Source organism: Peromyscus maniculatus, chromosome 10, assembly GCF_049852395.1.
Source record: "Peromyscus maniculatus bairdii isolate BWxNUB_F1_BW_parent chromosome 10, HU_Pman_BW_mat_3.1, whole genome shotgun sequence".
Lineage (NCBI taxonomy): Eukaryota > Metazoa > Chordata > Mammalia > Rodentia > Cricetidae > Peromyscus > Peromyscus maniculatus.
This window is the reverse complement of record NC_134861.1, coordinates 12,014,509-12,031,984: the sequence shown is the minus strand read 5'-3', so window position 1 is coordinate 12,031,984 and position 17,476 is coordinate 12,014,509.

Sequence of the window (17,476 nt, the reverse complement as noted above, 5' to 3'; positions counted from 1 at the left end):
GAAAGCCTTTTTATCTTCCATGTGAGAGAACAAGGACACAGCCTCTCACCCAGATATAACTAAATGGACATTCTAGATGTGTCCCCCTACACACACACACACACACACACACACACACACACACACACACACACACACTGGAAATCAGGCTGCTGTTGTCACCCTCTGTGGGTCCTCAATCTGCCCACAGAGTAGCAACTTCACCTCGATGTTTACAGAAACTTGGCACCACAGGTCCCTCCTCAGATCTCTTGAATTTGAATTTGCAGTTTCAAAGAGTCAAGTTCAAAAGGCCCTGCTTAACAGAACACAGAGATTTAGTCCAAGATACTCCCAGTGTGAGCCCTGGGTGATCCAGGCTCTACCCACGCATATTAGATTCTGTAGTGGTGAGTCTTACTTTCTAGTCATGCAGTGACCTTTAGGACAGCAATAGCAGAAACAAACTCTACCAGACATGCTTATGGAGTAAAATAGCAAGACTGCAAATTAGGAAGCTCTGGACCCTTATTTCAATGTAGAATAAAGAGTCTGGTTTAAATGACTTTATAGGACCCTCGGTGACACTCAAAGCTCTTGTAGTAGCCAAGTAAATGCCAAGTCAAAGGAAAGCCACAGAAGGACATTTTAACTTCCCATGTCCCACCCACTCTGACATGGTTGAAAAAAGCCATAGCCCAACTAGCTCCCAGTTCCATCCATCAAACCAGAGGGGACAGAGAAGTTTCTGTGTGCAGTGTTCTGATGTGCCTGGGGATGGTCTGAAGAACTGGTCGCTTTCACCTTGCTCTATGCTCAGAGAAAAGTGGTAGCTCAAATTCCAGGCTGAAAGGGGCACAGGAAGCAGCAGGCACCACACACCTAGAGGTGTGTGTGTGTGTGTGTGTGTGTGTGTGTGTGTGTGTGTGTGTGTGTGTCATGGGGGAAGGTATGGGCAAACGAATACAACAGAATATCTAGGGCCCCTAGATGACTCTGGGGTGAAGCAGCTGCATGAATAGGGAGGATTAGGCGGATAAAACAAAATCTTAGAATAGTTTAGAAAATCTTAAAATAACTTATGCCTTCTTCTGAGCTGATCTCAAAGTTCAGACCTTGCCCTGTTCATTGGCAAGACTTCCCAGTCTCCAAAATAACGTAGCAGAAATCATGCCTGATGGAACCCAGGCATCAGATTTCCTACATAAAGGACTGAAGCAACTGTCTTGAGTGTGCTGGAAGAGTTAAAGGAAGACACAGAACAACCAGTAAAGGAAAATCATGGAAAGGTGTGAAGAACTGTTGGGACAGAGTATGAAAACCAATGAGATGAAAGGAAGCTCAATAGACACCCTGGTGCTGAAAAATGTAATGTAAGAACTGAACAGAAAATTTCTACTAAAGATGTTCAACCACTGGTCAAACAAGCCAAAAAACCCAAAGACAGGCCACTTCATCCCCTCTAAGACGCAGGGAACATCCCCAAAGAATGAAAAAGGAAACAAATGTATGAGTCAGAGGTGGGAGTGGATGCCTATAATCTTGACACATGGGGAGTGAAGATAAAAGGACCAGGAAGGAGTTCAAGGTCAGCCTTGGTTACATTGTTATGCTCAGATCATGGGGACCCCCAAAAGATCAATGCAGAGACAGAATTCCATGTGTAAAAGCAAAGAGCCTTTATTTTCAAGCTCAGAGCTTGGACTCTCTGTCCAATGCAGCAGTGAGAACAGAGAGCTCCAGGTGGAGATGTTGGGGTGGCCCATAATCTTTTTTTGGAGACTGTGGGTCAATGCTATGAGCTGGGAGTCTGTCTGATATAATAAGCTTTTAAATCAATAATTTAAATGCCATTTCTGCATATCTCTGAAGTATGAGGGATGTCCAGGTATATCTGAATAGGCAAACTTTGTTTCTAGTTACTGTTTTAAGCTCAACCCTGAAAACATATACAAGGGACTAAATAAAGCTTATCCCTGTAATTAATTACATCAGTACTTATCATGACTACAATTAAAGAACTTAATTATTTATAAGATGACTGACTATTTACTTGTATTCTCTAATAGTTTACAATTCATAGCCTTAAAAACAATAATTTTAAATTGAAGCTCTTCTAGTATCAAGTACAGGTTCAGTAAAGAAACCAAAACAAAATAGTCATATGTTAATGGAAGGGCCCTAAGTTCATTTTACCAGAGATAAGGAGGGTGACTCCCTTTTTAGCAAACAGGAACTTTCTGCAAGCCCAAGGGAATGGGAGCTTTATCTAAAAGCCTGACCTTGGAAAAGAGATTTTGTAGTTTTATCGCTGTTAAGTATGAGCCTTAAAAAACAATTTCTCAATTGAAACTCCTTTTAGTATCAATATAACACATTTATATGACTCGGTTTATCTAAATAGCTTAAGCTTAACAAATTTAGCAAAGACAAAGAGGCTAGACATACATTCTTAAGCCTGAATAGACCTTAGGAGAAACATTCTTTAAGTCACTGGTTCTCAACTTTCCCAATGCTATTTCATAAGTGTAGTTTTGCCATTGTTATGAATCTCAATGCAAACATCTGACATACAGGTGACGAGGAGGTCATGTGGTTGGGTTTACAACCAATGAGAAGGCAGAACAGAAAGTCAATAAAAAGACAGATACACAGGAAGTAGGTCTCTTTCTGAGGGGAAGGACAGCAGCAGCAGTGAAGGGTAAGAAAGGGTTTTTAGCTCTTAGCTATTGCTCTGATCTCTTGGGCTTTTAACTCTGCAATTGGCTCTGTGTTTCTTATTTAATAAGACTATTCATCTATACCAGATATTAAAGGAAATGAGAAATACTTTAAAATACATCCCCACCAAAATCAATCAATCAATCACGCCCAGAATGAAAGAAATGAGAAAGAAAATGTTACAAGATTGAGAACAAATCACAAAGTGTCGACACTAAGGCCTTCCCTACCAACAATTAATTTTATATGCATGATTAAACTCACAATTTCAGGACAATGTACTGGGTTTTATTGTCAAATTGATACAGCATAGAGTCTCTCCTGAAAAGAACACTTCAGTTGAAGAACTGGCTGGATCACACTGGCCTGCCCACGGAGCCCTGCCTTGTTTACTAATTGATACAGAAGGGTCTGGCCCACTGTGATGGCAGCTTGGAAGGTAGGCGGGTGTGAGCTGTGGAAGAAAGCTTACCAGGCATGAGTCACAGAGCAAGCCCATGAGCAGTCTTCCTCCATGACTTCTGCTCCAGGTCCTGGTGTTGAATTTCTGCCCTGACTCCCTTCATGTAAAAGACAATGCAGAACTTTGTGTATTCATTAAAGAATCAACTCACCAAGAGGTTGGAACAACGACAAACAGATTCACCAAACATCAGGAACCCAACACGCAGAAGTCAGACTTCGATGAACTAGAAGGAAACACAGCAGGAATTCTCAGGACCAGTTCTCAACAATGCCCCCAAAGAAGATCAGTTACAAAGATGGAGTGCAGGGGTTCACGCCTGTAATACCAGCACTTGGGAGGCTGATGCAGGAGGACTGGCATAAGCGTGAGGCTAGCCTGAGCTACATCATAAGTTCAAGGCCAACCTTGGCTACAAATTGAGTCTGTCTCGAAACAAACAAAAAACAAGTAAAACAAAGAAAGGGAGGAGGGAAGTAGAGAGGGAAGGAAGGAGTCAGGGAGGGAGGGAGGGAAAAGCGATGATTTCAGCACAATTGTAGATTAATCTTGCCTGACAGGCACATGGGGAACAATCCATCCACCAAGAGAAGATTTCATCTTCTCAAGTCCACTTAGGATATGTATTAGGCGACAAAACAAATCTTTACAAAAAAATTTAAGATTCTAATCAGTCAAAAGTTAATCACAAATAAATCAAAGGCCTAATTGTAAGAATAAAAACTGTTAAAAGAAACAGCTTCATGATACTTGACTTGGCAATGTTGTTTTTGATACAACACCAAAACCACCGGCAACAAAAGAAAATTTAGTGGGCTGGAGATATGACTCAGCAGTTAAAAGCACATATTTCAAATGTTGGAAATAAATTCAGAGTTTCAAGTAAAGAGACCACCACTCCAACTGAAGCATCTGGACAAATTACTTTTATTTTTATTTTATTTTATTTATTTATTTATTTGATTTTCTGAGTCAGGGTGTCTTTATTACAGGGGTTCTCAACTTAACTAATGCTGTAACACTTTAGTACAGTTTCTCATGTTATACTGACCCCCAACCATAAAATTATTTTCATTGCTACTTCATAACTGTAATTTTGCTACTGTTATGAATCATAATGTAAATATCTGATAGTCAGGATATCTGACATGTGACCCCTGTGAAAGGGTCATGCAACTCCCCACAGGGGTTGCATCCTACATGTTGAGAAATGTGTCTCTATTATGTAGCCTTAGCTGGCCCAGGACTCCTTACACAGACCAGGATAGCCTCTGCCTCCCAAGTGCGGGGATGAAAGGCGTTCCTCTTCTTCACACCCAGCTTCAGCACTTTGTTCTTGGTCACAAGCGTGTGTCCAGAACACTGACCACACAGAGACAGGAACTGTATTGGTTTTTATTCTAACACATTTACTGTTTTATCTCCCCCCCCCCCCATTGGCTGGGGTCCAGGCACACAGTCTTCAAAGATCGGTTAGTTCTGAGAGAATATGTATGGCATAAAGGAAATGAAAGGTGTTAGGGACAGGACACTTTAATCAGAGAATGCAAAAGGGACTTTGTGTAAAAGATTTTACCAGGTGGGCGCGATTAAGATATTTGCATAAAAGCCTTACAAGGAGGTGGCGATAAAAGATTTGTATGTTTTGTCCTAAAGAATACAAGTTTTAAATGGGGCGGTGGTGGCTTACACCTTTAATCCCTGCACTCGGGAGGCAGAGACAGGAGGATCTCTGTGAGTTTGAGGCCAGCCTGGGCTACAGAGTGAATTCCAGGAAAGGCACCAAAACTACACAGAGAAACCCTGTCTCGAAAAATAAACAAAAAAAAAAAAAAAAAAAGAAAGAAAAAAGAAAAAGAAAGAAAGAAAAGAAAAGAAAATAGTATTTGATAGAAAAGACTTATAGCTACTGTTTCTTACACTCTCCCGGAGGACGCAAGTCAATCCCCAGCACCCACACCAGGCAGCTCACAACCTCCTGTAACTCTAGCTCCAGGCAGATCCAAGGACTCCCACTCTGCGGTCATCTGCACATACCCCCACACAAACATATACAGAGACACATGAAATTAAAAAATAATAAAAATAAATCTTTAAAAAAAGTTGGCAGCTTGGATTTCATCAGATTCTAAAACTTTAGTGCACCAAAGAACACAGTCAACGAACGGAAAAGTCAAGCCACAGAACACTAGAGAGTATATGCAGATCATGTGTCTTATAAAAGATTTGTATCCAGAATATATAACAAATTCTACCAGCTCAACAAGGACACAAACAATCCGATTTTTAAATTGGCAAAGTTCTTTAAAAAAAAAAAAAAAAGTATACAGCTTCCCAAAAAACATGTCGATAATGTCTAGGGAGATGCAAATTAGAAGCACGGAGCATGCCTGTAATCCCAGTATTCTTGAGGCTGAAACAAGAGGATTACAGTAAGTTCAAGGCCACCCAGGTCTACAAAGTGTGCTAGTGTGTTCCAAGCCAGCAAGGATACAGAAATTGACCATGTCTCCAAAAGAACAGACAGACCATTCTATTGGTTTGGAACCCTTACAGAAATGAAGAAACAGAGAAGCAAAAACATTCTCCCTTTGAGAACTGGGGACAACCTTTTTGTCCTTCTCAGCACATGGAATTCCAGTCGCTGCTTCTATGGCTGGCCCAAGCCTGGATGATGTCTACTGTTCTCACACAAGCCTTGTAGACACCCTGTGCCAGGCCTTGAGGCCACTGGAGGGCCAGGACTCTTCAGCTCTGGTTATCCATTTTCTAGCTGAGTTTCTTTATTCTTTGCTACAATTCCCTCCTCCTCAACCTCCCCTCTCCTCTTCTCTTCTTCCTCTTCTTCCTCATCTTCTCCTCCCACTCTTGATCCCAGGGACCAAGTCCAAGGCTTTGCCTATGCTAAAGATGCTCTACTGCTGAATGTATCCCCAGCCCCCTTACTTTCCCCTGTTATTTTCTTTATTATTTTTTATGATTGTATTCAGAATAGTATCAACACAATTCATTCTACTTCAGATTTCTTATAATAAATGTTTGGGAATCCAGAAATGTCACGATTAATAGAATTTTTTATTCTTAACCAGTGTGCAGCAGTTGTACACATTAATGTGGTACACTGTGGTCTTCTAATACATGTATTGCCTCAAACAGCTATGAATTGTTTGTATTAGGACTCTTCACATTCTCTCTATTAGCCATTTTGACAATTTCACTTAATGATTGTGAACTATAGTTACCTGATTATAAAATAAAACCTTAGGTGTCATCTGTCTTATCCAGTGCCACCCCTGGGCCCATCAGCCATACTTTCATCTTCTACTTCCTGCACACCACCCCGTCTATGATCAGACCTACACACTAATTCTTTAGGGTCTCACTTGTGAGAACATGTGGTGTTTCTCTTTCCACACCTACCTTATTTCACTTACCATGGTGCCCTCCAGTTCCACCCATGAGGCTGGAAATGACAGCATTTGATTCTTCCTATGGATGGCAATATTCCATTTGGCACATATATTGCTCTTTTCTTTATTCATGTACCCATCAGCGAACCCATTCAGATTCTGTACCTTGACTATGGCAAATATGGTGCTTCATTACCTAGGTAAGTACAGATATCTCTTTGACAAACTGACTTCAAGCCTTTCTGGGGTGTGTGTGCATGTGTGTGTATATATGTGTGTGTGTGTGTGTGTGTGTGTGTGTGTGTGTGTGTGTGTGTGTGTATTTTCAGTACCAGGGTCACACAGTAGTTCTGTTTCTACTCTTATAGGAACCTTCATACTGTCTTCCATAGAAGGTGCATTAGCATACATCCCCACCAACAGTGTACACGGGTTCTTTCTTCCCCACATCCTCACTGACATCTATAGCTAAAGTTTTCTCCAGTCCTGCCCAGCCCCACAGACCCTGCAACCACTTATAAAATAATCACTCAGAAGCTTATATTAATTAAACTGCTCAGCCATTAGCTCAGGCCTACCACTGACTAGCTCTTACACTTAAACTCAGCCCATTTCTATTAATCTATATGTCACCACGTATTCCGTGGCTTTACCTGTTGCCTTTACATGCTGCTCCCTGGGCAGCAGGCTGGCATCTCCTCACTCAGCCTTCCTGTTCCCAGAATTCTCTTCTCTGCTTGTTCCACCTATACTTCCTACCTTGCTGCTGGCCAATCAGCATTTTGTTTATACAGAGTGATATACACACCAGGCATCTGTTTGATAATAGCCACTCTATAGGATACCACATCTCATTGAGGTGTTGGCTTGTTTTCCCCTTGTGATCAGCGATGTTGAACATTCTTCTCTTGTAGCCTCTGATCAGACAGCTGCATGTGTGTGCATGCATGTGGACGCCAGGGCATGGCCTCAGGTGTCTTCCTTAATCACTCTCTGCCTTCTTTTTTGAAGGCTCTCTCATTGAGCCTAACACTCAGTGATTCAGTGACTAACTGGCTAGCAAGCCGCAGGGGTTCTCCTGTTTCTTCTTCCCTAGCGATGGGACTTTGGCCATCAAGCCCAGGCTTTTTGTTTTTGTTTTTGTTTGTTTTTTACATGAGTGTTGGGTGTGTGCACTCCCATCCTCATGCTTGTGTGGCCAGCACTTTGCCAACTGAGCTATTTCCTTGGGCTCGTCATACGATTTTAATTAGATCATTTTGAGTGTCTTTGGTGTGGCTATTGTTTGCTATAGTGCTGGTTGAGTTCCTTACATTAATTCTGGGAATTAGTCCTAAAGCCAGAAATCCACGGGACCCTCTTCAGGAGTATTAGGGAATTTATTAGGATATAAATTAAGGAAATACACTCACGAATACAGAACCGAGTAGACAGCTGAAGTTGTCCTCTGATCTGACCTGGGGCAAATCCACCTGGCAGTTCAGTCACACCAGGAAGCAGGAACCAGGGAGAAGGGACCTTGTGACCCCTTTCCCTTTTCCCTTTAAGAGGCTACATACAACGGCAAGAAGCCCCGCCTCCTTGGGGCTGTATATCCCAAGGTCATGGGGGGAGCGAATACCACTAAATATTCCCTCACTGGAATAATAGTTTGCAAGTTTTTTCTTCCATTCTAGAGGCTGTGTCTTTACTCTGTTAGTTTTTGTTGTTGTTTCTGTACAATAGAGATTATGATTTGATGTGATTCCATTTGTCATTTTTACCTCTTGCCTGTGCTTCTGATGTTTTACACACACACACACACACACATTCCAATGCACTTAAATATAAAAATGAAATCTGTTTTAAAAACCCTTTACCCAGATCAACGCCCTGATGTGTTTCCTTTGTGCTTTCTTCTACTAGTTTCATGTAATCTTACATTTCAATCTTTCACCTGTTTCACACTGATATTTTTATATGGTGAGAGACAGAAATTTAACTTCATCGTTCTACATATAAAAATTCAGTTTTCCAAGCACCACTCTTTGAAGAAATTTAGAAGAAATCTTCTCCCAATTTATAATCTTTCTAGCTCAGTCAAAACTTACCTAGGCTATGCCTATGCAGAAGATTATTTCTCCATCCTTTATTCTATTTCATTGGCCTTTGTGTCCATTTTTATGCCAGTGTCATGCTGTTTGGTCAATATCCCTTCACAGAACATTTTGAAGTCAGATACTTCCATGTTTCCAGCCTGTTCTCTTGCTCAGTATTGTGCTTTGAGTATTTGGAATCTATGTGATTACCTACAAACTATAAAGATTTGTTGTAGACGGAGGCTTTTCTCTGTCCTGCCCTGTCCCACAGCCATTTTCAAATAATCACTCAGAAACTTATATTAATTAAAATATGCTTGGTCAGTGGCTCAGGCTAATGACTAGCTAGTCTTACATTTAAATTAACCCCTTTCTATTAATCTAAGTATTGTGGGGGGCCCAAAGCAGCTTGACCACACAGCTGCCATGACAAGCTCAGAGGTTCAGACACAGCTGCCGTGACAGGTTTACTGGCAGGCAACACCTCGATCTAGGAAAAGCCATAAGTTGACATCACCCAGGGATAGACCAGCATCTAAGGGGAAGAACCTGACATCCCAAATATTCCAACCATCAGATAAGATTAGATAAGATCACAGGATGTCCCTGAGCCTAGCACATACATATTCCCCTTTTACAGATACGTCTAGACAAATGTCAGCCAATCAGGGTCCTAAACCCTGGAAATCCCCTCACCCCAACCTCTGCTATGATAACAACCCCACCTTGCCTGACCTCGAGGCTCTCTGCTCTCACGGCTGTGTCCGACAGTTAGAGAGACCAAGCTCAAGCTTGAAATAAAGGCTATTTGCTTTTATATATGGGATTCTGTCTCTGTGGTGGCCTTTTGGGGGTCCTCGTGATCTGAGCCATATATCGCCATGTAGCCCGTGGTTTATCAGTTCTTTCACATCTTGCTTCTTGGGCAGCTCATAGCACCTGCCCTGACTCCACCTTTCTTCATCACTGTCTTTAGTCTGAATGTACCACCTAACCTTATTCTGACTTGCTATTGGCCAAACAGCTTTATTTATCAACCAATGAGAGCAACACATAGTCACAGCATACAGAAAGACATCCCATGGCAATTTGTCTCTTACGTATTTTATGTATTTGTGTATGTATATATGTATTTACTTATTTATGTATTTAGTGTGTGTGTGTGTGTGTGTGTGTGTGTGTATGTGTGTGTGTGTTCTGTCTGTAAGAGTGTGATTATGAGTATATGGAGGTCAGAAGACAACTTTTGGGACTCAGTTCTCTTTTTCCACTATGTGGGGGCTAGAGATCAAACTCAGGTTATGACCTAGCTGTAGCGCCCTTTACCCACTGATCCGTCTCTGGTTCCCATTCTGATTTTCTTACATGGATCCCAGGGATAGAAGTCAAGGTACTGCATTTGTGATATAAAGGCCCTTTAGCTTCTGTTCTCTCTGGTAGCCATTCCTACTGATTTAAAATGTTTTGTAATGTTCCGTAAAGAATATCACTGATAGCTATGGGAGTAGCTTAATTGCTAAAGCACTTGCTCAGCACACATGAAAGACTGAATTCAATTCCAAAACCTACCTAAAAGAGATAAAATTTGAGAATCAGGTCTTCACTCAGCCCTTATCAGAGAAGTTCTTCTTACATTAGATGGGAACCAACACAGAGACCCAGGTATGGACAGTGTGCAAAGAACCAGAGATGCTGGAGCACTCAGTCAGTCCTAAACAAGATATCTTCCTCCTCCCTATAAGACTCAGAGATCTATGTGTGTAAACAGAGTCAGAAAGGTTGTAAGAACCAGAGCTGGATGATACCAAAGAAATGGTATCTTCCAGACACCACATGACTTCTGCACATATGAACTCACAGATACTGGTAGTACACATAAGGCCTGTACAGGTGCAATGTAGATCACGTCCTGGCACTGGGAAGTGGACATGGGCTTCCACCCCTGACCAAGAAGCTACCTGCAACTGATACCTGCAGGCAAAGGGGAGATCAGTTTTCTCCAATGGAGTATCACTGGATATATTAATCATATCTCAAGGCAGATTCCTCTCCCAGGAGTAGCTGGCTAACACAAAATGATCAATGGTGCTTTCATAGACTTTTCATATCATTTTGCTTTGTTTGAACACTTTTTTTATCTTATTGTTCTTTTGCTCATTTATTTTGATTTTCATTTATGTGGGGTTTTTTTTGGTATGTGTATTTCATGGTTTTTGTTTTTGTTTTTGTTTTGTTTGTTTCTTTGTTGTTAAAAAGAAATAAAAAGAACATAAAGTTGGGTAGGTAGGGAGGTGGGAGGATCTGAGAGGAGCTGGAGGAGTATGGTGATACTTTATTTGTGCTGAAACGTGATTTTATTTGTATGTTAATAAAGTTGCCTGGGGGTCAAAGCTAATAGCAAGCCATAGCAGAAGCCAGCGGTGGTGGCACATGCCTTTAATCCCGATCACATGACAGGCAGATCTCTGTGTGTTCAAGGATATAGCCAGCTTGGAGACACACACCTTTAATCTCAATACCAACCATAGAGACGTAGAGGTCTGTATAGACAGGCAGTGATGAGGAGGTCATGTGGTTGGGTTTACAACCAATGAGAAGGCAGAACAGAACGTCTATATAAAGACAAACACACAGGAAGTAGGTCTTTCTGAGGGGAAGGACGACAGCAGCAGCGAAGGGTAAGAAGGCGATTGGTTTTAGTCTCAGCTCTTAGCTACTGCTCTGACCTCTTGGGCTTTTAACTCTGCATTTGGCTCTGTGTTTCTTTCTTTTTTTAAAAATTTATTTATTTTACAATACCATTCAGTTCTACATATCAGCCATGGGTTCCCCTATTCTCCCCCCTCCTACCCCCTCCCCTTATCCCCAGCCCACCCCCCATTCCCACTTCCTCCAGGGCAAATCCTCCCCCAAGGACTGTGATCAACCTGATAGACTCAGTCCAGGCAGATCCAGTCCCTTCCTCCCAGACTGAGCCAAGTGTCCCTGCATAAGCTCCATGTTTCAAACAGCCAGCTCATGCAATGAACACAGGACTTGGTCCCACTGCCTAGTTGCCTCCCAAACTGATCAAGCCAATCAACTGTCTCACCTATTCAGAGGGCCTGATCCAGCTGGGGGCGGCTCTGTGTTTCTTATTTAATAAGATTGTTACATCTACAGAGGAGGAGGGAAACATGATCAAAATATATTGTATGAAAATTTATTTTAGATAAATAGAAAGAAAAAAAAGCTAAGTGTGTAAGTATGTGTTTGTAATCCCAGTGGAAGGAAGGCAGAGAAGGCAGCGTCTAGGCTCACTGACCAGCAAGCCTAGCTGCTTGACACGTCCCAGGCCAGGAAAAGACCCCAAAACAGGTGAGGAAAAAAAAACAGCTAAAGAAAGGTGCTCGTGGTTGTCCTCTGACGTCCACACAGCATGGCACACACTCAGGGCGTGCACTCAAAAACAATGTCACTGGAATCTTTGTAGGAATTTCATTAACTCTGTATATCTCTATATGTGGTATGAGCATGTTGACAATATCAGTCCTTCCAGTTCACAGGTACAGGCTGTTTTTCCGTGTGTGTGTGTGTGTGTGTGTGTGTGTGTGTGTGTGTGTGTGTGTGCGCGCAATTCTTTATCAATGTTTTGTAATTTTCATTGTATAATCACTTCCCTGTTCAAATTTCTTCAAGGCATTTTGCCTTGTTTTTGTTTTTATGAATGGAATTGCTTTCTTAATTTCTTCCTCAGAAAGAAGCTATTGGCTTTTGTACATTGATTTTATATTCCACAAATTTACTCCACGCACTTATCAATTTTAACAGCTTATGAATGTAGTCTTGCAGTTCTATCTATAATCATGTCATCAGCAGAATAAAAGGGACCTCTTCTTTCCCTAACTGTATGATCAACATTTTTTTCTCTTGCCTTGTTGCTTAGCTAACACTTGACAAATATGATCTTAAATAAACTTTGTGAGAGTGGATCATGTACTTTTGGGAGAGGGGTTGCACAGTTTCCCCCAGGGTAGTTTCAAAGTAGATACTTAGCTAAAGAAGACAGTACCTTGAACTTCTGATCCTCCTGCCTCTGCCTGCCATTACAAGAGTTTCCCATCAAGCCCCATTTGATAAAGAGCTGAGAATCTAACCCAGAGCTTTGCTCCTGCCAGATCAGGTTCTACCAACAGTCACACACCCTTACCCTCAAAACCAACATTCTTGTTCCAGACCTTGGAGAAACAGTGGTAGCGTTCCTCATTTATTTCCTGAGTTATGATGTTGACTGAGTGTTGTGAGCAGTTTCCTCTGAGACTGAAATATTAATCCTGCAGGGAAGCCCCTGAACCAGGAAAGTAAACAACTCAAAACAGCTTCAGGAAGTCCCTGGAACTGACCAGATTCACCGGGGCCCTCCCTGCCCTTTGGGACTAGCCGAACAGAGCTGCGAAGATGACTCCCAGAGGGCCAGAGCTGAAAAGGAGAGGCTGAGACCAGAGCGGCTGCCTGGAAGAGGTTTACACCAACTGAGTCAACTGGAGAGGGCCCTCTCTAACCTGTGGAGCTGCCTGCAGACAGTGCAGTGTGCTCCTGGTTCCCAGCTTGTGTGAGCTGCTTGTCACCCACCCTGGGGTGGGCTTTGGTGATTCTGCTGTCTCCGAGGCATTTCCCCTCCTGTGACTAACTCCTCCTCACCCATACTCCTGTAAGTAACCCCACTAAAACTCTTCGGTTTACCAAGCTGGACTTTGGTGTTACCTATTCTTTGGTCTGTCAATGTCTCTCTATATTTGGGGAGTAGACCTGTGTGTTGCATCTGTCAGAATTCCTGGCCATTCCCCCAGCTTCATGACCACACATGTGCAGTTCAATAGCCAAGCAAGAAGCCTTATGTCCTACGTGATCACATAATTTGAGCGCTGCGTGATCACGCAATCTATGCTCATGAGTGGCGTAACTCTGTAAGCCCATATGCGCATGTACAGGGGAAGCCATAAGACGCGGGACACAGACTCCTCCTTCTTCTCCTCTGCCTTCTCTCTCTGCACTTGTTTTCCACAGGCCTGGTCATGCTCTCTTCTGTCCCTCTCTTCTCCTAGTAAAGCTCTGATAGTGGGTTTTGTCGTGCCTCGTGGCCTTTCTCACATGGTAACGGAGCTGCTTAATGAATAACATAGTGCCACTGCATTACAACCAACAGCATCTCCCCGGGGGAAAGGTTTGGCCCTCAACACTGAGATGCACACCTGTGCTGTTAACGAGGTATTTAGTGAGGTGTGTAACACTTTAGCTAAGTATTACTACCTTCAGCTCCTGAAGGGGACTCCGGCATAGCGGGGACTCCCTCCCAGACCCCAGATTAGGCACAAACCACACCCCAACACCGGTTTCCACAAAGAGAACCTTTATTTAAAGTGGCTGCTCTTTGACTCAGGCAGAAAAACAGCAACAAATGACCTTGCAGGTGTAATTTTTAAGAGGAGGAAAAAGGGAGGTCGGTGTTAGAATGGGCTAGGGTGCTATGGTAAAGGAGATGGACAGTGAGGGAGAAAGAGAAGGCAACAGGGGGAAGGGGCAGAGATATTTGTCCCAGAGGGACAAAGGACTGCCTCTGAATAGAGGTGGGACAGACGTGGCACAGAGGCAAATGGTGGTTTATAAAGGCAAAGGGGGAACCCTGTGTTAGAACGAGGTGTTTAATTTTAATTATGTTAATTAGGTGAACCAAAAGGGGGGTTTTGATGGCTGGACCTTGGTGGTCAGCCTCAGGAGGAGGAAGTGGCCCAATAAGAGAACAGACCTTGGTGGCTAGTTTTAGGACTGTAATCTAACTAATGGTTTTTAGCAAGGCAGAGGGGATGGGAGAGCCATGCTTGCCACTTGAGTTGGCCAGGGTTCCTTCGGCACCACCTTGTAATGAAGAAAAATAGACACAAATACTAAGGAAGAAAATGAACAGGAAGAAAGAATGAAGAACAACAAGCCAGGCAAGTGGTACACACTGTGACCCAGCACTTAAGAGACCTGAGAGGCAAGAGGGTCAGAAGTTCAAGGTCAGCATGGGCTATACAGCAAGTTCAAGGCGAACCTGGTCAAATAGGAAGACCCAGTCTTAAACAAATAACACAAGCAAGCAAGCAAGCAAGTGAAAGTGAGATTGAGATCCAGCAGGGCTCATGATAAAGCCTTTCCCTCAGGAATACAGACATAGGCAAGGGTTAGACTCATCTAGGACAAGGGTGACTGATGGATCCAGGGCTCAACCCAAGCCCTGGGTTATAAGATAAATCCATCCTTTTGGCTGCCCAAGAGTATATTCATACGAGTTCACATAGATGCATTTCTAAAGACAAGATGGCCATGAATCATGCCTTCCTTATGCTTTATGCACAGGACTTGGGCGGCTCCCTTGGCAGCCTCCGCCATGAATCTGATGTCTGCTGGGGAACTCTAGTCTATCATAGCATCAGTTTCCCTCCTGCACCTCTCAGAAGAGCATAACAGGGTCCTGACTCACAATACAGGCTCAGTAAACACATAGCCGATCAGCCACAGTACCGCTTCCCAGCTTCATACCCTGGGACTCTTCAAACATCCTTACTGAAGTCCCTTCCACGTTATGTCCTGCAAGCCACAAGACAATGCCTTTCCTCTGCAAGCAGCCCAAGGCCCAGCTGGCTTTGTGTGGACAGGCAGCAGAAGTGGGGTCTCCAGGTTTCCCACCCCACCCCCACTGGTTTATTTTATTTTATGTTTTCAGAGATGCTGCCAAAGTAAAGAGGATTAGCCCTGTTCCAGGGTTTCCATGCGCTGTTGTGCATTCCATGGGGCGCTCAGGTTACATTCAGAGGTGGGGCTTATTCCTGGACCAAACTGAGATTGAGCTTCTGTCTGGAGATGGGGGGAGAGGAGGGATGGCAAACTGCAAAACAAATCAGGCCATGAAGCAGGCCTTTTGGCAGGACTCAAAGAGAGCAGAAGTCCACACACATTTGGCATTCATGCACACTCACAAAAATGCACACCCCCCCACACACATTGGCATTCATGCACACTCACAAGAATGAGCACCCCACACACACATCTCCACTTGCAAAAGCACACACTCATAGGCCTGTTGGTTGACATGTGTGTGTGTGTGCGCACACACTTACATGTTCACACTCAACAAACACATGCACATGTCAGGAGAAAGTGGTGTTTATACTTCTCCAGATGCCGTGTTATGCCTTATATATTGTGTCACTCATTTTTTTCTGGCTGCCCTTCAGGGCACATGTGACCACATACTTTGCAGTTGCATAAACAGAGGCTCCAGCTCCAGGTCTGACACTGTGACTGACAGCTCGGGCCGGGCCAGCTCACTCACATCGGTCTTCCTTTCCCGCCAGCTCTGATGTCTCGTGCTTTATAAGGGTAACATCTTGCCATACTTTAAGGTGCCCAGTCCATTCGTCTGATAAAGATAAAGATCTCTGGCTATGGGTTGGCAAGATGACTCTGCTTTCTGCCAAGTCTGACAACCTGAGTTCAATCCCCAGGACCCACATGACAGAGAGAACCAACACTCACAGATTGTCCTATGACTTCTGACACACACAGTAGTACATGTATACACACATACACACACATACACAAAATAAATAAATAAAATAAAAACACGAAGGATTTGTGAAGAGTCCTGTTTATAAGGTTATGAAAGTAAAGATGCTTCACTGGGCTCAGGTGTCTGCACTTTCCGTGTTTCTAATTTCCATTGTGACATTTCAGTCCTTTGGTATTTGGCACAGCTGAGGTGAAGGATGCTACTGGGCAGGCAGTCAGCTTTGAAGCCCAATGGCTACCACATGGAGAACTCACAACCACAGGAACATAAGCAGTGTCCTGATCTCCAAATCTGGTTCTTTCTGTTTATGAAACTCTTGAAGATAAAAGAGTTAATTCTCAAGCAGACTCTTCAACGTTGGCTAAGCCTGCTCGGGGCCTGACTCTTCCAGCCTGCAGACCTCCAATGCCTGGAGGCAATCAGACATCAGACAGTGTTTCCTTCTCCTCTAAGTGACAGCCACAGCTAATGCCAGGGTGGGAGGAGAATGCATCCCAGGTCGCAGCTGCCAGGGACTAGAAAAACTCTTTCTGCTTGACATCACCTTAAGAAAATAGAAATGTCGCGGCTGTGAGGTGTGGGGAAGAATGGAGCGAAGGCTTGCCCTGGCTTCCAAAGCAAAGGGGTCATCAACCCCATCTCTCCTCAGACACAGTCGCTGGTGACAGACAGTAAGGGGGAACTCTAGCAGCCAGAACTTGCTTCTGGACCCCAGCCGGGGGAGGGAGGCACAGAAGGTGCTCTCAGTTTGGAGAAAACACTTAGCCTGGGCTGGTGGTCCCGGGTTCTATAAAAAAGCAGAAACAAGCCTGTAAGCTGCCTCTTCCACAGCATCCGTCAGCTCCTGCCTCCACGTTCCTGCCAGGTTGAAGTTCCTGCCTTGGCTTCCCTCAGTGGACCATGATTCAGGGAACGTAAGCCAAATAAATCTTCTTTACCCCAAGATGCCTTCGGCCAGTGTTTCATCACAGCAATAGTAACCTTCACAGAGACAGCACTGAACCAAAATTAGAGGAGAAAGGCATCCATAGAGATCTTCGTCTTTCCCCTTCCTGCCTTTGCCTCCTCTCCCTCTTCCTTTTTGTGGGTTGTTGATGTTCCTTAAGGGGGGGGGGAGGGAGGGAGGAAAGGAGGGAGGGAGGGAGAGAGGGAGAGAGGGAGGGAGGAAGGAAGGGAGGGAGGGAGGGAGGGAGGGAGGGAGGGAGGGAGGGAGGGAGGGAGGGAGGGAAAAGGT